This window comes from Bombus flavifrons, chromosome 10 (assembly GCF_040668555.2).
Source record: "Bombus flavifrons isolate JBK064 chromosome 10, iyBomFlav1_principal, whole genome shotgun sequence".
In the NCBI taxonomy this organism is placed as follows: Eukaryota; Metazoa; Arthropoda; class Insecta; order Hymenoptera; family Apidae; genus Bombus; species Bombus flavifrons.
This window is the reverse complement of record NC_138451.1, coordinates 1,390,924-1,413,409: the sequence shown is the minus strand read 5'-3', so window position 1 is coordinate 1,413,409 and position 22,486 is coordinate 1,390,924. Positions and strand designations below refer to the sequence as shown.

Here is a 22,486-nt window from a genome sequence, read left to right as displayed (position 1 = left end):
ACCAATTTACAACGAAGCCTATTTCCCTCACTCTCTTAGCCAAAATCGTCATCAACAAATCCGATGGTTCCGTGCGCTAGACACACCCATCCTTAGCTTTCCTCCGCCACAGCATCGTCACCGAACTTTACTGATCTTCCATCTTTCAAGCAGTCAACATCCTTTTGACCGGGTTTACACCCGTAGATCAGTCACTCACTTATCTTATACATACGCACCAGTGTAACTATCTTCTTTACAAAGTTGCTGGAATAAACTGTGATTTATAACTTGTTATATCAATGTCATATTCAATTAAACCACCTCTATTATCCTAACCGAAATAGGGGATCGATCATTTCGTGGCATCGATTATCTAATCGTAACGGAAATTTACGACTCCCGTTGGCGTGCTTCCTCGCGATCGCGTCTCTCCGCGAGTGATCGAACACACAAGTTCAAAACGTTGCTGTGTCATTGTCCAATCTGCATAGAGTTTTCGACGATATGATGACCAATATCTATATGTTTAGATTTGTTATAGATATCTCCAACATATGTCGATATACGATAAATTACAATATAGTAGATAATACATTGTTGGCTAGGAACTTCCTGAATATTCTACAATTCTGTTCAACTAGACGGATTGCATTTCTTCAATGTTTTCTACATTGTATACTGTACAAGTATCTTTATGAACTCTATACGTTTTTCTTTATGTTGAGATGTGAATGATATCTAAGGTCGTAGCATTGCACCTTATGTCGCTGCAAAATACATTGTACGGTTTATCGCAAGACCTACTATTTTAGCGAATACTTTTTTGCCAATGAAACTGCTCTCTGCTCCTTCTTGTTTTATATTTTGTAGCACTTCTAAGCAATTACGTTGCTATCTTTCCATTTCTACTAACATATTTTGTAACTTCTATGACGGTGTAATTGTTTACTGTAATAGCAGAATTCTGTCAATTTCATTATTATTTAAAAAATTTTCCTTGAAGGGACACTTACTTGCAAAATTTAGTGAAAAATAAAAGAATGAAATTTTGTGTAGACTTGTACTCTATTAGTTTGCTTTCAAAATACCTCAACAGTAATTAATAAAAAATGTAATAGGATTCCTTCTATAACTTTAGATTTTCTTCTATAACTTTCATAATTAATTACAGCGATTTTCCATATGCTTTGCGCGACACACATAACTTATAGAATATAAACTTGTAAAACTTATATAAATATTAAGTATGTTCTGTATCAATTGTAATGCCATTTTATAACATAACCAAGAAAAGTGTGTCGAAAAAAAAGAATGGGAAATGCAAATGAACAATGGAAAAAGGTAAGATATCTCTTGTAAATACAACACAAACCCTATACGTAATCTGCTGTTTCAGTGATCGTGCTTTTACATATGAGAATCAGTTACGATTAATTGCAACCCGTTAGAATGAAATAATTACATAACCATACCGAATGATTTATACAGAGACTCGCATCTAAAATCGTCCTGTGTGATGCAAAAAATATTTCTAATTGTTTACTCACAAAATATAGTAAATGAATGTAAAAGGCAAAATGAAGACTTAAAAACTTAAATACATGGCTTAAGTACTGCATGGACCATATTAATTAGCAATAAAGTTAGAAAGATTTGCCGAATGGACATATTGTAAGGTACAAATTAAATAAATAAATAAAAAAAATATATCTGTAGCGGCACATGAGTTACAGAACGATTCGAATCGAGGGTGACTCATGTTGTTTGTAATTTCGACCAATCGCGGGGAGACGCAATCTCGAGGAGAGACGTCAACGGGAGTCGTAAATTCCCGTTACGATTATACTAATCGACACCACGAGTTGATCGATCCCCTGATTTCCGTTAGGATAATAGGGGTGATTAAGTTTATATAACACTGTGATTCACAGAATTATAAAAATATATATATTTCCAACACTTAAACTACACTGTTGAGTAGATATAAATCGTCGATAATAACTTGTCGCACGAAGATGAGATAGATATGAATAGTAGAACAAGGCTCTTACAGTCGAATTTCGTATGTTAGTGGACGTAGCACTCGAGGATACTTAATAGACGTGAGATTTAGATGCTAGACTTCGACGTTGTAGTATGTAGAAGAAGTAAGTTGACTTGACCTAACGGTGTTGGCGAAATAAGTTGATTTGACCCTCCTGATGTAGCAGGAGATGTCTTCGACTTGACCCTCCTAGAGTCGTAGGAGAAGTGATGAGTAGGAAGCCTCCTACCAACGTGGTTCGTGAGTGACCTTATGCATGGGAAAACCCAGCCTGTTCTATTAGATAGCTATTCCGTTTTTCCTAATGGGTGCGTACCCGCTTTTTCCGTGTTTTTAATTGCGCCTAATAAACCCAAGGACCTCTCTAAAAACCAGATGTGCGTCCAAAATATTTTTAGCCTTAAGAAATCTTTCAGGACAACGGATTGAATGAAGACACATGTGTACACAATGAGAGAGAAAAGTTATGGTTGGTCCTTAGGTTTATTGAGGGTCGAAATGACGTTACGCAGGCCATCGGCTGCCCGATCGCGAGAGCTGCAGCGCCGATGTTTTAGGCGACGTAACATTGTTGTTTTGCCTCGGAGTATCAAGACCGTTAGGTTCCAAGTAATGTAGGAACAAATAAACTCCGGACAAAACAATGTCGCCGCTACATACAACCGTCAAACTTTTCCGGTTCTCCCCTGACCAGTATAAATAAACGGACGCAATCACGAGCGAGAGAGTTCATCGAACAGAGTCGAAGAGCATTAACGTGTAAACAATTATCGAAGTGATCTACAAAGTTTATCCGAGTATTTATTTATTCAAAAATATATTTGTCGGACTGCGACAGCAATATTTCGCTCTCGTTATTTCGCTCAATTAAATAACAACTAATCCTCCACATTTATTATAAAAATTTTTAAACTTCACGATTCATCGTATATTTAAACTTTAAAGTTGACAGCTATATTTTACAAAAAAATAAAATAGAGAATCACTTCCTCTACAGATTTACACAAAATTTTGTACGAAGATCCAGACTGTGCCAATATTCCTGTTATATAACAGCCTAACTTCGAGTTGACTTGACAAAAATCGAACGACTAGCACAAACAACTAGCGACCGCTTATTTTCCATAGCACGGAATATAGTTATGGACATTAGGACGAAATTGTTACCGGAGAAAATACAAAAGTTATGTAGTTCAATATGACAAGATTTCTACAGGTTTTCCACATGTTATGTATATAGAAATCAAAAATGTAATAAAAATAAAAAGCGACCTAAAATAAGAAGATTGAATATATTTGTGTTCACTTACCTTTATATGAAGAATAGTTTCCTGTCCGGCTACTGCATTACCCTATCTATTATTGAACAAATTTTTAGGTTACAATTATTTACACAAAGCTAGTACGCGTGCGAATATCTTTTCATTTTATAAACCTTTATGTATAAAAACTCTATCCACCTTAAATCAATCTCTTTTTATAGAAACTTAATATAGAAAGTTAATTTTCTGGATAAAAAAATTAAAACTTTTAGTAAATTCCTGTACTACGCGCACTCTACCTCGTCCCGGATACGTATGACGAGTGAACGTTATCGAACTCTACGGCGACCGCTTACATAGTGACGACGACGGATTAGTATTGCTCAGTGATTGGCTAAGCTTCGAGCCTATATGCGGTATCTGTACGCGATCACTGCGTAAAAATCATTTCGTGGCATGCCCCCCTCCCTCCTTCGCTAACCATTCACTCAGCCCCACAGGACCTAAAAGTAGGCCACCGTCCTGAAAAAAAGAAAAGAAGAAAAAGAAAGAAAAGAAAGAAAAGACAATATCGTATAAAAGTACCGCTTCTGAGCAGCTTAAATTAAATTACAAACTGTAATGTTAAAAATGTAAACCCAACACAAAATATGGTATGACTACGTCGTACCGTCGCGTAACGATACTTTTACCAAAACCACTTTCAAACAGAAATTCGTTGTTTATTGTGACATATGTAATTTATATTTTTCTTGAGCAATAAACATTATATATATCGGAGATGAGAGGACACCGGGGCCTTCCCCTTGGAATTCTTCGGAAAACCATCAATATTTTAGTCTCTATAATTTAACTCGATTCTAATTGCCTGAGATTTATGATAGTGAGCTTCGGCTCGAGGCGACAACAAGTCGCCGAACATTTTTACCTAACATAGGGATGGAGTAATTCTATAGCTCTCCTTAACAGAAATAGTTGTAGTGGCACGCAACAGTAAACATTCCAACGGTTTCTGTTCCGTGGCTCGCCACACACAGACCCTATTCTTCGGGCAAGATGATTACCAGATGTCGATGCATCTCCACAGTACATGTTCAGCTAGCCTGAGGACCCATCTTTATCCTAACAGTCCCTAAATCTACCACCTGCTACGGGAAAATACGGGAAATCTGCTTTTCTCACGAACGACGCTTCCCGCTAGCAACTTTCTCTCAAGGGCGGTTGGCATCCTTCTTCAACTACCAATATATAATAGAAATTAACCAATTAATAGCAACGTTAATTTCCCTCACTTTCTGGACGAAGGCTTTTCTCGACGAATCCGATGATATCGTGTCCTTAGACACGCCCCATCATAGTTCTCTGCAGCATCATCGCGACGGAAAGTCATTCTCTCGTGAGGTCGCATTAGCGAGTTACATAACGTCTTTACGCTCGGTGAATATCTACGTTTTAACAGAGAGTTAGTTCACTAATACTTGTACCGTAGACAAGCAAGTAGAGTACAACTTTTGGACTTTGGAAGAAAGCGCATTTTTGTTATTCCCTTAACCGCGGTTTCTTTATTGAACCTAAGATCATTGTCATTAGCATCTCGAGTATCTAATTACCACGATTATTTATCAAATTCTGTAATAATTATATTTGCATTAGTAAATATCTTCTCTATTGCATAACAACAATGTCTAATCCAAATGAAGATTCGCTTCACGCCCCTAATCTTAATCATAATGTGAACCCGACATATATATATATATATATATATATATATATATATATGTAAATTCTATAGAATTTAGAATACCAACCGACGGTTTGACTTTCCCTGTGTTTACTGGAAGTCGGTCAAAGGATATAAATAGAGAAGGACGGAGACTTAGGATAGAGAACAAAACAGGACTTCGAGAAGCGAAGATTGAACAAAGAAAAAAAAGCAAGTTAAGAGCTAGAAAGAGAAAGAGAAGAGAGATTAGAAGCGGAGAGTTCTGAGGAGATGCGGAAGAAGACTTCGAAAATCAATTCTTGAGTTTCCACGAATCGATCGCCTGATTTCCAAAAACATTTCGTTACATATATGTCGGGTTTACATTAGAATTAGGGTTAGGGACGTGAAAAGAATCTTCGTTTGGATTACACATTGTCGTTATGCAATAGGGAAGATATTGACTAGTGCAAATACGATTATTATAGAATTGGACAAGTAACCGTGGTAATTAGATACTCGAGAAACTAATGACAATGATCCTAGGTTCAATAACGAATCCGCGGTCAACGGGATGATAGAAGAACATGCTCACAAGATCTAAGTCGAACTCTTTGTTAATATTCACTGATCGTAAGGCGTTACTCTTTTCATCGATGAGATCGCAAGAAAGAATGAGTTTCCGTCCCGATGATGCCACAGAGGAAAACTATAGTGGGGTGTGTCTAAGGACACGAGATCATCGGATTCCTCGAGGATAGTCTTCGTTCAGAAAGTAAGGGAAATTAAAGTTGCTGCTAATTGATCAATCTCCATATCGGTGGTTAGAAGAAGATGCTAGCCGCCCTCGAGGGAAAGTTGCTAGTGGGAGACGCCGTTCGTTGAAAGAAATAGATCTCTCCTATCTTCCCGTAGTTGTGACAAAGACTGTTTGTCTGTTTGAAGGACTTTAGGTAACTAGATCTTAGTGTTTATAACGGCCCTCGGGCTAGCTGATCACGTACTGTGGAGACGCATCGACATCTGGCAATCATCTTACTCGAAGACCCTATGGTCTGCGTGTGGCGAGCCACGGGACAGAAACCGTTGGAATGTTTACTGCCGCGTGCCGCTACAAATATTTCTTTTAAGAAGAGCTATAGAATTACTCCATACTTTTGTTAGGCAAAGCGTTTATCCCGTGACCGCGGCTACGTTCGGCGACTGGCTGTCGCCTCGAGCCCAAGCTCATTATCACAAATCTCGAACAAATACAATCGGATCGAGAGACGACAATTGTTTTTATTTACGCCTATGATAGAATCTAGATTACGATGTTAGAGGATTTTCCCGAAATTCCAAAGGGGAGGCTCCGATGTCCTTTCATCTCCGACATATATATATGTCGGGTTAGCGTTAGGTTTAGAGGCGTGTAACGAATCTTCATTCGGACTAGCCATCGTTGTTGTACGATAGAGATTATATTTACTGGTATAAATATTGATTTTTACAAAGTTTGACAAATAAACGTGGTGATTAGACACTTGAGATATTAAAGACAATGTTCTCAGGTTCAATAACGAATCCACGGTCAACCGGGTAACTCTTTGTTAAACGTAGAATATATTTTGAAGCACAAAGTAACGTTTGCTGTGACACTCGGTATAATACTGCACGTAAAGACGATGTGAAAACTCTCCAAGGTGATCGCAAGAATAAAAGACTGATGGAAATTTTCCTCTCCTTAAGATCGCGTTTGTTCGTTGCATATTGACCGGGGATATCAACAAAATTCCAGCCGCCGTTGCTAGGCAGACCCGCGTAGAGCCGACATTGCTGCTGTCCGGGGTTTGATTGTTAATACAACGTGTGTCCCACAATTATTGGCACTTCTCTGTTAGGTAAGAACGTTCATCGCGTCACCGTGGCTACGTTCGGCGACCAGTTGTGTCATCTCGAGCCTAAGCCCACTGTCACAAATCTGGGGCAAACATAATCGGATTTGTGGAGGATTGGACGATGATTGGTTGAGCGAAATAACGAGAGCGAAATATTGCTGTCGCAGTCCGCCAAATATATTGTGAATAAATAAATAAATAAATAAATGAATTATTTACAGCCGAATTCGTGAGTCCTTGGTACAGATACAAGTCGCGGTATAAATACTTGATAAATACTTGGAGAAATTCTGCAGATACACTTCGATACTGTTCGATACTCTCTCGCTCGCGATCGCGTCCGTTTATTTATACTGGTCGGGAAAGAACCGGAAAATTCGAATTCGTCTACGTTTGACGGTTGCATGTAGTGGCGACGTTGTTATGCCCGGAGTTTATTTGTTCTTATATTACTTGTAACCCAACGGTCTTGATACTCCGAGACAAAACAACAACAGGATTTGAATTGTCCTGTGACTCGTGTGCCGCTACAGATTGAATCATAACAACTACCTCTAAGTTTTATTATTTAAGTATAGCTATAATAAATAGTTTAGACTAAAGTATTGGGGATCTTCCCAAAAATTCCAAAAGAAAGGCCCCGATGTCCTTTCATCTCCGACATATACAGGGTGGTTGGTAACTGGTGGTACAAGCGGAAAAGGGGTGATTCTACGCGAAAAAAGAAGTCGAAAATATAGAATAAAGATTTTTGATTTTTTTTTTTTTTAATTTTTCCATCGAGACAACGATCTACAGTGAGATCCGTTATAACGTACCGCACGCGTACCGAGCGAAAATTCAAAATCGATTTTCTCGAAAACAAAGCCTCAAACGAAAACTATTTATTCTATATTTTCGACATCTTTTTTCACGTAGAATCACCCCCTTTCCGCTTGTACCACCAGTTACCAACCACCCTGTATATAATTCATGACACGCTTGTAAAATCTAGACATGATTCTTTTGTTAGCTTTTCATAATTGTATTACAATTTTAAGATTAATTAAACGAATATTTAATAATGATTTTAATATCGAAAATAACGATTATTATACTGCTAATTTTTATATGAATACGTTATGTTAGAATATATGAAACATAAGGTCCTGTCAAATACGGTCAACAAACGGAAGACAATTTTGCACGAAGAAAAACAAGAAAGATATAAAGAATAACAGGCTTTGTTTTCAAGAAAATAGATCTTGGAAATCTGTTTGAGACATGTAAATTCGGTTAGTTACCGACTAAGCAAACGGAAGTTGCTCTACGTGCAAAAATAAGAGAAAAAAGGGAATAAAATCTGTTCACTGTTCGATACGTGTCTAATTTTTTAACCTTCAATAGGCGATTCTTGTAAACTTTTGCGAGCTACACTCGAATTTGCAAACCGTTTTTCCCTATAACTCACAATTTTCGAAAAAATCAATTTTGAAGAGAATTGCAAATTTTCAACTTTGGAAATATTTTATGTTCTTATAGTAGCAGCTATTGAGTTACGGTTGAGACGAAAAAATTCTGTGGACTCTCCCGAATAAAATGATATGTATTGTTATTGCATTGTGAACATTTAAACATGTCTAAATAATGATTAGAGCGAACAGGTATCTCAAACGCAACATTTCTTCCTACATTTCTCAGTTTATTGAAAAAGCTAAAGGTCTAGGAGAAAATCCAACTACAATACGCGATGCAACAAATATTTCTGCTAATGCAAGCATCATCTACCGTATTTCATTGTTATTAGCACCTCGAGTATCTAATTACCACGGTTACTTATCAAATTCTGCAATAATCATATTTGTACCAGTAAATATCTTCTCTATTGCATAACAACAATGTCTAATCCAGATGAAGATTCGTTACACGCCCCTAACCCTAATCATGAATCTGCATTGGACTGTACATAAAATTAATTCAACGATTCCACATGACCAGATTGAGTAAATTTTTTATGTATTCAAGAATGTAAAACACACATAAAATATATCAAAGCATACGTAATGTAGATATTTTTGCATATTTTGTTATATTTTGTTGAAGTGGTCACCACTTATAAGAAAACTCTACATCTGGTCTTTTTAGTTTCTCAAGCACTGAAGCCATCGACAGCGCGTAGACAAAAGACTGCGACGAAGTCAGACCACAAACAGTAGACAAGCGACGTTGGCTTCGGCGTTTTTTTTTCAGTTATTGGGTAACACAGCTAGCGTGCGGATCTGGACCAGCTCAAATTGTATTCTTACTTATAATTACATTTATATTTAAATATATTTTCTGCCTTACAATTTATCCACTAGTTTTCTCTACATCTAAGGTTATACATCGAATAACCTCAATAGGTTATGGGCCCAGAGCTGTAAATTGCAAGGCAGCAACGTAAAGTGAATAAATTGTTAAAGTGTTGTGCTTAGTGAAGTAAGGGATAGTGCTAAAATGGAATCAGCAAGTGCGAAGATCGAGATGTTACGCGGCGAAGAAAACTGGCTCCAGTGGCGTTTTGTTATGCGTACACTTTTGGAGGAAGATGACGACCTGATCAACGTGTGTGAAGGGAATCTGTGTCATCCAGGTAACAGCGCGGAGAAAGAAATCGCTCGTGAAAGATTTTTGAAGGCAGATCGGTTAGCGAGAAAATTAATCGTGACTTCAGTAGGAAAGAAACCGTTGGATCTTCTTTTATGTTGCACAACAGCACATGAAATGTGGAAAAAGTTGAATACAGTATATGACATGAAGTCAGATGAGAATCTAAATATGGTCCAGAAGCAGTTCTTCGATTTTAAATGGGAAGAATCTGAAAATGTCGCCTACAACCTATCAAAGTTGGAATTAATAGCGGCGAAGATGAAAGCCCTTGGGAGTGAAATTGGCGAGAAAATGCTGATAATACGCATTTTATCGGTGTTACCAAAAAAATTTGACCATTTTCACAGTGCGTGGGATTCGGTGGACGAAGGAAAGAAGACCCTAGACAGGCTTAGTACCAGGCTGATGACAGAAGAAACCAGATGGAAGAAAGACGACCAGGAAACATCGGTGGCGCTGGTAACAAAGAGTAACAATTATAAAAGGGAACAGCAGAAACAGTCAAGCAAATGTGAATACGAGAAACAAGGACCAAGCTGCTTCAATTGTGGAAAAGTTGGCCATCTAAAGAAGGATTGCTTTAGATGCTTTATATGCAAAAGGAAAGGCCACACCAGTAAAAATTGTTTTAAAAATAATAAAAGAAGCAACAGTAGAAACAGCCAGGAACCTAGAAATCAAAATCGTGATCACAGCGGAATTGGTCTATTAGGAAGCACCTCAGCGATACAAGCGGCAAACCCTGATGTTTGGATAATCGACTCAGGAGCTACGGATCATATGACAGGACGACGGGAATGGTTCAGCGTCTTTGAAGAATTCGATAACACGGTGAAGATAGAGATCGGCGATGGTACGTTCATGGATGCGTGCGGCAAAAGAAAAATCAAAGTAGAGACTCTTGTGGACGGCAAATGGGTAACATGTACAATGAACGATGTTCTGTACGTACCAGGTATGAAAAGAAACCTATTTTCCATTAGATCTGTTGCGAGAAGGGGCATAGATTTCTGTGTTTTAAAGGAAGGGACCAATTGTATGTTTTTACAAAACCAGAAAATAATAGCAAAAGGTTCTGTTATCGGAAATTTGTATAAAATGGATATGCGAGTTATCACACCGTCAGTTTGTAATTTTAGCAATAGAGCAGAGTCAAACGCGGACACATTGCAGTTATGGCACGAACGGTTATGTCATCAAAACATCAGACATGTTAAAAGTTTTTTAAAAAATTCGAATATGAAAGTCGTGGAGGATAGTAGCTTTTTCTGTGAAGGTTGCGCGTACGGGAAACAGCATAGATCGAGTTTTCATGAGAAAATCAATCGTGCGACTAAACCTCGCGAAATTATTTATACGGATGTATGTGGACCTATGGAAGTCGAGTCATTAGGCAAGAAACTGTATTTTCTTGCATTTAAGGATGATTTTTCAAAATTCACAAAGATTTACTTCTTACGACATAAGTCTGAAGTAATCGAAAAATTAAAAACTTTTTGCCTAGAAGTTGAGAATCAATTCAACGATAAGATTAAAGAAATTCATAGTGATGGAGGGAAAGAGTTCAAAAATAAAGAAGTTAAAGAATTTTTAAGAAGTCAGGGAATTAGGCACACAATTAACGTCCCATACACTCCTGAACAGAATGGTGTCGCAGAAAGGGAAAATAGAACAATAGTAGAGGCAGGCCGATCGATGCTATATTCAAAACCAAATCTACCGCTGTTTTTATGGGCCGAAGCCATGAACACAGCAGTACATGTCATAAATAAGACCGGGCCGACAAGACAAGACAAGAAAACACCGTATGAACTGTGGTACGGGAAACCGCCAAATTTAGAAAAGTTTAGGGTTTTCGGTACTGAGTGCTTTGCACACATACCTGCGGAGAAGAGAAAAAAACTTGACAAAAAGGCGAACAAAGGATATTTGGTAGGCTATCTAGATGACGGACGAGGGTATCGAGTGTATGTGCCGACAGTAAGAAATGTTATATTAAGCCGTGACGTAATATTTAAGCCCGAACTAGAAAGTGCGAAATTTATTAATTTAAGTTTACCGAAAATTGTCGAGCGCGAAGATGTGTGTGCGCAGAGCGATAGAGCATGTACGTATGAAAGTGCAGAGAGTGAACATGAAAAACAACCTCCTGAAACTAGCGACAATGTGAGACAATTGAGAGATAGAGCTAAGATCAAACGAACCGACTTTTATGGTAGCCCAGTAACGTACGTAGCGGAAAAATTACCGGTGGATTTTAACGAAGCGATGAGTTCCGAAAAGAAAGAGTTATGGGAAACGGCTATGAACGATGAAATGAAATCGCACCATGAAAATAAGACGTGGATTCTTGTAGAAAAACCTAAAGATCAGAAGGTACTTAGTAATAGGTGGGTTTTAACGGTAAAGCTAAATCCGGACAATTCGGAACGATACAAAGCGCGACTTGTAATAAAAGGGTGTTCACAAAAGGAAGGCATAGATTATAAGGAAACCTATAGTCCCGTTGCTCGGTTTGATACAATTAGATTAATGCTCAGTATTGCAGCCAAAAATAATTTGCACCTCGGACAGTTTGACATTACAACCGTATTTTTATATGGAAGTCTGAAAGAAGATATTTATATGAAACAACCTAAAGGTTATGATGATGGTACGAATCGCGTTTGTAAATTGCTAAAAAGCCTATATGGCTTAAAGCAGTCTCCAAGATGTTGGACGGAACGTTTCACAAAATATATTTCAAACTTAAAATTTTATCAGAGTAACGCAGATCCTTGTTTTTATATTTATACAGAAGACGACAAATTAATGTTGATGACCATATACGTAGACGATGGACTGGTAGCAGCTTCAGACGAATCTCTAATTGATAAATTTTTTGATGATTTAAATAAAGAATTCAAAATTACGAGTTCGAAAGAAGTCAAGAGTTTTCTTGGACTTGAAATTAATAGATTAAAAGATGGTTCAATATTCATTCATCAGAGTAGATATATCGAAAACATATTAGAAAAATTTAATATGAATGAGGCAAACAGTGTTTCTACACCTATCGAGACTAATTGGAACGAAAGTAACATAGGCAATAATGATTGTAACGCACCATACAGAGAAGCCGTAGGGAACTTAATGTTTTTACAAACCGTAAGTAGGCCAGATATTAGTTTTGCAATAAATATAGCGGCGAGACATTTAGAGAATCCAAACCAGTATCAGTGGAAATTAGTCAAACGAATTTTGCGCTACATAAAAGGGACCGCGGACATGGGACTCTTATATACAAAAGCAGGCAGTCTCGAAACCTTTAGCGATGCTGACTATGCAGGCGATAAAGAAACAAGAAAGTCGACATCAGGCGTTGTATGTAAGTATGCGAATGCGGCCATCACATGGCAATGTAAGCGACAACAATGTATAGCTCTATCTACGACCGAAGCTGAGTATGTCATGCAGCCTCAGGAGCGAAAGAAATTATGTGGCTAAAGAAAATATTTCTTGAATGTAAAATAGAGATCCTTAAGTATATGCTATGTGTAGACAATACTAGTGCCGTGAAATTAATTAAGAATCCAGAATTCCATCAAAGAAGTAAGCATATTGACGTAAGATATCATTTCTTGCGAGATTTATACAATAGAGGCGAAATTGATGTAACGTATGTAACAAGCGAAGAGCAACTGGCAGATATATGTACAAAGGCGTTGCCAAAACCAAGATTTGAATATTTAAGGCAAAAGTTAGGTTTGAAAAATAAAAAGGATATTAAGAGGTAATTGTTTGTAGACATGTAGAGTTTTTAGGGAGGGTGTCGAAGTGGTTGTCACTTCTAAAAAAAAAAAGAAAAACTCTACATGATCTGTTTAGTCTTCTAGTATTTTTTGTAATAAATTAATTTGAATGAAAAAGAGAAAGGCGTCTGGCAAATGTACTTGTGAAGGCATTGACAAATTGATTTTCAGATATTTACGACAAGAGTTAGAAAAATATTAAGAGATAATTTGTAAATTTGAGATAATTGTTTGTGGAGATGTAGAGTTTTAGGGAGGGTGTTGAAGTGGTCACCACTTATAAGAAAACTCTACATCTGGTCTTTTTAGTTTCTCAAGCACTGAAGCCATCGACAGCGCGTAGACAAAAGACTGCGACGAAGTCAGACCACAAACAGTAGACAAGCGACGTTGGCTTCGGCGTTTTTTTTTCAGTTATTGGGTAACACAGCTAGCGTGCGGATCTGGACCAGCTCAAATTGTATTCTTACTTATAATTACATTTATATTTAAATATATTTTCTGCCTTACAATTTATCCACTAGTTTTCTCTACATCTAAGGTTATACATCGAATAACCTCAACATATTTAAGCATAAATTAATATTTCAAAACATAAGGAAAGCTAATAATAAGTGAGTTATCGTGCGTCAATATGTTTCATAACAAAATAACTCTGATTCATAGATACTCGTTGACACGTTTTCAAACTCTCCTGCTAATTATATTTTTCTCACTTTTATACATCTTTTAACACTTGTATTAATTACCACATATACTGCTGCGAATAATTATAAACTCAACCATATTTTCAGATTTTTTATGATACTAAAACAAAAATTGAAAGAATCGTTTGTATAATTTCATATTACGATATAAAACAAAACTGAAGATAGAACAAACAAAAATTATCTCCTTTCGAACTCTGGAAAAAATTAAATTTTCTCTTAAAATTGTGTTTTTGGCTGTGAAACAATATAAATTCAATGTTAATTTTGTGATCCTTTTATTTAATATTTAGTGGATTTTCCCTTATTTTTTATTGCTTCTATCAATCTGTGAGGTACACTATGCATTGATTTATTTAAAAAACAGGAGAGATGTTATCCAAAGAAATTATTGCCTTTTTTTAGAATTTAATGTATATATTAATTTATAAGTTAATATATGTATTAAAGAATAATATTGTCATAGTCAAATGGAGAGATTCGTGAGATTTATCAACAAAGCTCACTTCCATCATGGTACCAAGTACAAGAAATATTCGTAACATTCATGCTGCTTTTACGAGGCAACAGTCATCTGGAAAATTGAAACCACTAGCTGCTCTTGCATACAATAAAGTATAGTATAGATTATTCGGATCAAATCTTTTCTTATGCCATTATAATTATAAAAGGACTCAAACGATACTGCAAACTTGGCATTCAGTTTCTTCTGGGAATTACAGAAAAACGCTTTAATAGTTTACAAGATTACGATAAAGAAGAATAGAAATAGAAAATTTAGGGAATTATTAGTTATGAAATTATTAGGGCTGACTGATAATGTAATGAAATCTTCTGTTTAACGTAGATATCATAATATTGTCATCCGAAAAAGTGCTTCTGGACTGTTGAGGTTATCTGATAGAGGAACGCGTGGATAAATTTCTAATAGAAATATATATTGAAGTAAGCTTAAGTACAGGTATAGTATATGCTGATCCAGATGATGAATTTAGCAGTGTTACATTACAATAGAATATGATAGGGAGCACGTTGATAAATTGACAGCAATGGACGTTACCAAAAAATTAATCTTGGTATGTAACTCTAGCTGTAAGTTACAAGAAACAGCAATAAAAATCTACTTATAGCTCTTTTGTTTTTAGACCTTGTGACCCAAAAACAACATTTATATTCAAGGACACAATAATATGGACCTCTCCTTTTCGTTAACTTTTTTGCTTCACTAAGTTCTATTTTCACCGTAACAGCGGTGTCCAGGTCGCGAGTATACAAAAGAAAAAGATGTAGAGTTTTTCTAGAAGTAAATACTTCATCATGGACAAAACATTACATTGTAAATAATTTTTAAATAAACCATGTTTCTATATTACTTTTATAACAGTTTAATAGTCTTATTATTGTTAAGGATTGTGGATCTTAGTTGCCAAAACAAACGTATAGCAACACTCACATTACATATAGAAATGATATTAAAATAGTTTCATATTTATTTAATATGTGATTTACAAGATATTCGTAGATACACACTGAACGTGTCTCAGCACTCTTTTTGTCTCACCATCATTTTCTCCGTTCTTCTGTTCTACGAGATGCTGCGCACGCACATACTCCCACACACACTCATACTCACATATATGTGTCACTATACGCGGCTAATTTGTGAGTAGCACACAAAATTACACATATCTGTAAAATTATATCCTGTGAAATATCTTTCCAAATAACTTTCCTACTAACTTATCTCGTAAGTACTCAAATAAGCGTTGTTCGGGATTTTGATGGTAGGAAACACATCACTCGCATACGAAGAATTATCCCCTAAACTGATAGCAATTGAGGCGAGTTTTGTCCGTATAGACAGTACTGGTGGAGTAAATGGGATAAAGAATATTCTTTCAACCGACTAATGATTAGGAAAAAATGGTATCAGCATGGCGCAACAAATTCCAAGGAAAGCATGATGGTCGTATCAAGGGACGATAACACGACAATACCAGTATTCGCCCTAAGTAGCCTCCTATCCACTCATAACAGCAAACGAAGTAATTCGTTATTCGGCTTGCCGATATTTCTGACTCTGCCATTTATTTTCCGACTAGATTTAATACATTGTTACATTTTATTTTATAAAATACGGAAATTCACGATCAAATACGAGATACAATTGGATAATTCTAACGCGAAACAATGTATTGTGAGCCTACTCTAGAAATACGAGAGAAATTTATCATAAATCCATTTTGTTACTTAACTTTATTAGTTTGCATAACGAACGAATGAACATATTTAAATCTGTATTTAATCGCAAATTTAGACCACGATCAATGATGTTCGGTTAGAGATGTTTGTTACGTATAATAGTTGTATTATTATGATCGACTTCCTGGTTTGTCAATGAAAGAGGAAATAAGAGAAAAGAGGAATATGGTTGTGTAAATGAAACTAGCAAGCGTGTACAGTATGCACGGCTTCCTATTAGTCTAGCTGTTCAATGTATGTATATTAAGATGCGTACGATAATTTTATATACCCACTTGCGTTGTAATAGTCGACTTTCTATCAGCAAGTTGGGAAAAACCATCGACGAATGCATCGAACGAATGACCATTTCTCCTATTTTGCTGATGTGGAGAACCGCCGTAAGAAGATTGTCATATGCCATTTGTGAAGCCATCTGTAAAGAGAAGAAGCTTTCCCTTTAATTATAATCATTTATAAATTTCGAGCACGCAGATAACACGGACAATTATTATAACAGTGTACAAATTGCAGAGGAATTATTAGATTGTCCGAAAAGATTATTTCGTTTCATAAGGTGATAATAGATGAACAACAATTTCTCTTTTATACTATTTTATTAAATTAGGCATGATCCATTTCGTTACATCTCTATTATTATGTTCGTGCATAATTCAATAAACTAATATGAAACAAAAAACATTGTGCGTCTATTATTTCTTTATAAAACGAAAGAAACTTTTCGGACAACGTAATATTTGAAGAAAAAAAAGGTATGCGTGAAACATTAAGAAAAAACGGAAGTGTGCCAGCTTGTCTGAAACATACAAAACTAAAGGAGAATGCAACAACCTTTCATAGGAGTTATAATCTTCTACTACAAGCATAAAAAACAAAACAATGATTAAATAATTAATATAATTAAGAACTGGCAAATGTAGTTTACCTCTTATGAATCTCTTCCACTCAAGAATAAAATGATATATTTGGGAATAACTTGGAACAAAAAACTTACCTAGAAGCAACACATACGTCTGCTTGGAATGAAAGCTCAAGCTGTACTTGGCAATATCTAATGGCTACCATGGCACACATCCCAATTAAAAATATGTCAAACAAAACATTACTATTTACAGATATGATCAAACCACTATGAACACGTGGTATGACATTATGAAGCACAAACTGCTAAATCCAAACGAGCAAAACTTAGACGATTACAAACTCTTATTACGAAGAAAATATTAATTACTCTTTGGGGAGTTAGAACTGATGACATGGAACCTGCTCCCTGTCCAGATTCAATTGGCTCCGAAATTATCAGACACTGTTGGAAATATCCTACTTCGACTACAACTGTTTTCAGAAACTTCCCAATGAAAGAAGAATCTGGGAGAATTATCCATTGAATAGAAAGTACTTGTCTGCGTTTTCGTCAGTGGTCTCCGCATTGGCTTGTTGAACAATAGTGTTCGAAATTTTGAGTGGCCGTCAGTTTATAACTCGGACAACAGATCTCCTTTTTTTGGGAAAGTCCTAAGTGCCTGCCTCCCCGAACTGTAGACCTTACGAAGCGGACCTCATTAAGAGGCTAAAAAACATCCGAGGTGCTCGGTGGGTCAGGACAAAGGTAAGCAACTGGCAATACTAGAAGATATGCATCCCCGAGAGTACAGGTAAACCAGAAAAAACCAGGGACGGGAACTTAGGATGTACGGAGACGAAGCTGCTCGTGGGAGGAGCAAGAACATCCTACGACAGTTTTCATCAGAATGATGTACCGTTTATGTGATACCACATCGTATTTAATTTCAACAAAATCATACAACCGTCGTGATCAGAATGTCAAACTCTTCGTGTATACTAAAAGTGTCAAATAAGGTATCAAACCATATTAACACTCGATATATTCAGTTTACCTCCACATTAACTCATTCAAGGTTCGCTGTATCAACCGATTAGTTGAATCTGACCGATCGCTATTTAGTTGAGAATTCGCATCAAGTAGCGTTCCAAATTCCAAATATTGTATACATCATAGTGAACAATACTTCAAAGAAAATAAACAACGGCAAATGCAGTTGATGTTACAGATATCCAAAGAAACAAAAGGCCAAACAAACCAATATTTTTTTTTATTTATTTAATTAGCATTTTACAATTTGTCCAGCTGGATATTCAGTAAATTTTTCTAACTTTATCGCTAATTAACATGTGGATGGCCATGTTGTATTTTTTTTGGGTATCTCCCGACTTCTTTAACCTTTGGTTTTTTAGGCTTTTGCGTATATTCTTGTTCCTGACATACCATGGGGCGTTGACTACTGTTTTTGAGTATTTTCGATTGTAACGACTCTAGTTTATTTATGTGGTTTGTTTACGTTACACTGGATTTTCACCAATTAATGGGAAACAAGAGCGCCACAAACATTGTATTTATTGGTACAAGGGGATGTCATGTAAATTTAAGGGTAGGTTGATGAAATAAAGTAGCTGATTCGTAACACAACTACTGTCTTTATTTTCTAGCACAGGTTTACACTGATCGGAGAGATATTCACTGTTCGATGGTTTTTTCTATTTCTCTCCTAGGTGTTCTCGTCTCATTACGGAGGAAAGCTAGGTGTGGGTGTGCCCTTTTTAATTAACAACGCAGATTCGCTGTTCGCACCTTCCGTTAGGAAAAGTGAGGGTAACGATCCACGATGCCAATTGGTTATAGGTCATGTTAATAAATGAAGATAGGAGGAGAAAGCCTCCTACCAACGTGGCTAGTAGGTAATATTGTTTATGGGAAAAACCAGCTTTTTCGTTAGTCAAGTATTGGGTTTTTCCCATTAGGTAACTACCTGCTTTCCCCATAATTGGTAAGGACGTATAACAACCTAAGGGCTGTTTCAAGGACCATCCATAAACAGATAACAGAAATAATAAACTTAAAAAGTTTATGTTTATGGTGGGTCCCTGGGGTAATTGAGGGTACGCGCTGAAGACCTGCACACATCCGGCCTCTAATATGAATTGACGTTACAGGGACGTAGTCTGCTGTTTCAAGCCCTTCGTCTAGACCATATGGAACAACTAGAAAAGACCGGAGAGGAAACAAACATTTTTTCACAGCCACTGATGTGTTCACAAAATATATCAGGTGATATCTGTGCAAATCAACTTGGAGATAGTGATTAACTGTATTTACCAATATTTTAGAACGTCTAGCAAACCCATACTCTGAAACTGATAATTTTACCCGCCATATTTTCAAAAAATACGTAAAGGATGAGAAGATCGAACGTGTTCCATTACTGTAGAAACCACATACACGAACAGGCAAGTTGATCGATACAACAGGGTAATAACTGTGAGATTGTCTGTATTGAGAATGTTGACAATGTGGAAAAGTGTATGAAGCGTGAGACAGCTGTATGAGTGAATGAGAAGCATAGGTTAATAGGACGTGCGAACAGTTGAAACAATGTTCGAACATGGTCGAGAGTTGTGACGAATTGTGACGAATTCTGTATAAATAGTAAGTTGTAGTAAATAGTAAGTATTAGTGTAGGAGAAGTGTCCATGTCAATTTACACTGTCACCCTCTCTCACGATGATGAAATTGTGTGAATCGCTGCAGAAATGAAATCACGTAACAAAACTGGAGTTTCCCCTGAGTGACACTAGGGAAAACCGGAGCACACTTGTATATGGAATGTTCTCAATTTGCCGTCTTAAAAATATCTCATGCAGCTGTAATATCAGCAGAATCAATGGTAGGATAATTGTTAGGTAGATGATACATTTACACTGTACATGTGAATGTGTGTGTAAGCGTCAGAGGGCGTCCATGTCGCAGTTGAGATAAAAGACGAATGGAAGTTGTTAGAAGAATCTAGTATAGTCAGTTGACAAAAAGCGTGCGTGCAAGAAGGTTATCGAGGTCTTCAGAGTGTAATATATATGTGTTGGAGATGAAAGGACATCGGAGCAATCCCTTTGGAACTTCGGGAAAATCCCTTAATACCGTAATCTATATTATACCATAAGCGTAATTAAACAATTGTCGTCATTTAATCTGATTGTATTTGTTCGAGATTCGTGATAATGAGCTTGGACTCGAGGCGACGACCAGTCACCGAACGTAGTCGCGGTCACAGGATGAACGCTTTGTTTAACAAAGGTATGGGGTAATTCTATAGCTCTCCTTAAAAAGGAAATAGTTGTAACACTCGACAGTAAACATTCCAACGGTTTCTGTCCTGTGGCTCGCCACACGCAGACCCTATTCTTCGGATATGATTGTTACCAGATGCCGACGCATCTCCACAGTACATGTTCAGCTAGCCTCAGCGCCGTTATAAACATTAAAATTAAGTTACCTAAAGTCCTTCGAACAGACAAACAGTCTTTGTCCCAACTACGGGAAGATAGGGGAGATCTATTTTTTCAACGAACGACGCTTCCCGCTAGCAACCTTCCCTCAAGGGCGGCTAGCATCCTTTTCTAACCACCAACATGGAAATTGACCAATTAACAGCAACGTCAATTTCCCTCACTTTTCGAACGAAGGATATCCTCGACGAATCCGATAATCTCGTGTACTTAGACACACACTGTTTCGACCACTCGCGGAGAGACGCGATCGCGAGGAAACACGCCAACGTGAGTCGTAAATTCCCGTTACGATCAGATAATCGACGCCACGAAATGATCGATCCCCTATTTCGGTTAGGATAATAGAGGTGGTTTAATTGAATATGACACTGATATAACAAGTTATAAATCACAGTTTATTCCAACAAGTTATTGACTAGATAGATATAAATTGATAAGATATAATTGAGTGTCGATTGTTAGCCGAAGTTACAATGTGTGGTACGTGACGTATACTTAGATGCTGACGGTTTAAGGAATGCGTAAAGACTGACTTTCTGTAAAGATGATGCAGCGGAGGAAGTTTGCTATGGGTGGCTCTAATGACGCGAGAAAGCTGATTTGTTAAGGAAATGTTGTCGTTGGACGAGTGAGGGAAGGACTTCTCTGTCAATTGGTTATTTCTTTAGGTTGGTTGGCGAGGAAGGGTGCTAACCACCTCCGAGAGAGGGTTGCTAGTGGGAAGCATCATATGTGAGACAACTGACTTTCCTGTAGTAACAATAAACCTTGAGAAAGCGATTTAGTGAAGAGATGTTTGTTCGGTCTGAAGGACCTTCCTAGGAAATTCCTGAGATTTATGCTAGGTGTTTAAAAGTATTGAGGGACGCAGTAAGGACGTGCGGACATCTGGTCGTCATCCTGCCCGCGGTGTGTGGCCTGGTCTAGGTAGAGTGTCGCCGGACGTAACACACCCCATCATCTCGTGAGGTCGTATAGCGAGTGTTAACAGAGAGTTAGTTCACTAATACTTGTACCGTAGCCAAGCAAGTCGAGTACGACTTGGGGCTTTGTAAGAATTCGCATTCTGTTATCCCGTTGACCGCGGATTCGTTATTGGACCTAGGAACATTGTCATTAGCTTCTCGAGTATCTAATTACCATGGCTACTTGTCAAATTCTGTACTAATCGCATTTGCACTAGTCAATGTCTTCTCTATAGCATAACAACAATGTGTAATCCAAATGAAGATTCGTTTCATGCCCGTAACCCTAATCATAATGTGAACCCGACATATGTATAGCTGTTGTGTGTGAAATAAAGCAAACTATTTGTATTTCCGAATCCTCTCTATGCCTTAACATGGTAGCGGAGCGTAGTTATTAGTTTTGAAAGCTATTTAGTGCGTGGTTTTTAGTTGTGCGAGTTAGTTCGAGTGAGTTTTAGTGAGGGAAGAAACGTTCGAAGGATATAAAATAAAAAAAAAAAAATACTTCGAGCACGTAGGAACGCTTGAGTAAAGAATAAGAAATCAATTAAAATGGAGAGATCAGTAGTTATGATACCGATATTTGATGGTGAGAATTACGGTATGTGGAAGGAAAGAATAACGATGTTTCTGAGGTATAAAGAATGTGAGATTGTTATACACTAGAGTGAAGACTGAGACAATCCAGACTGGGATAAAAATGATCTGAAGGTAACAAATATAATTTACAGTGCTATCACGAATAGACAATTAGAATATATTAGGGAAGAAAAAACAGCGTATGAAATAATGAAAAAATTCGACGAAATGTATTTGAAAGTGTCTACGGCACTACAGATCGCGTGCGAAAGGAGATTGGAGAAGATAAGTTTTGATAAATACAGTGATTCAGCATCGT

The 22,486-nt window shown here is 37.0% G+C and overlaps 1 long non-coding RNA gene across 1 annotated transcript in view; it reads left to right on the top strand.

Moving 5' to 3' along the window:
• The window catches only part of LOC138183819 (uncharacterized), a 117,594-nt gene extending 96,215 nt beyond the window's left edge, over nt 1-21,379 (top strand). The window contains exon 3 of the long non-coding RNA XR_011174173.1: nt 21,289-21,379. This is a non-coding gene — a long non-coding RNA (uncharacterized LOC138183819). The remainder of the gene's footprint in view (nt 1-21,288) is intronic.
• Nucleotides 21,380-22,486: the final 1,107 nt, after the last annotated feature.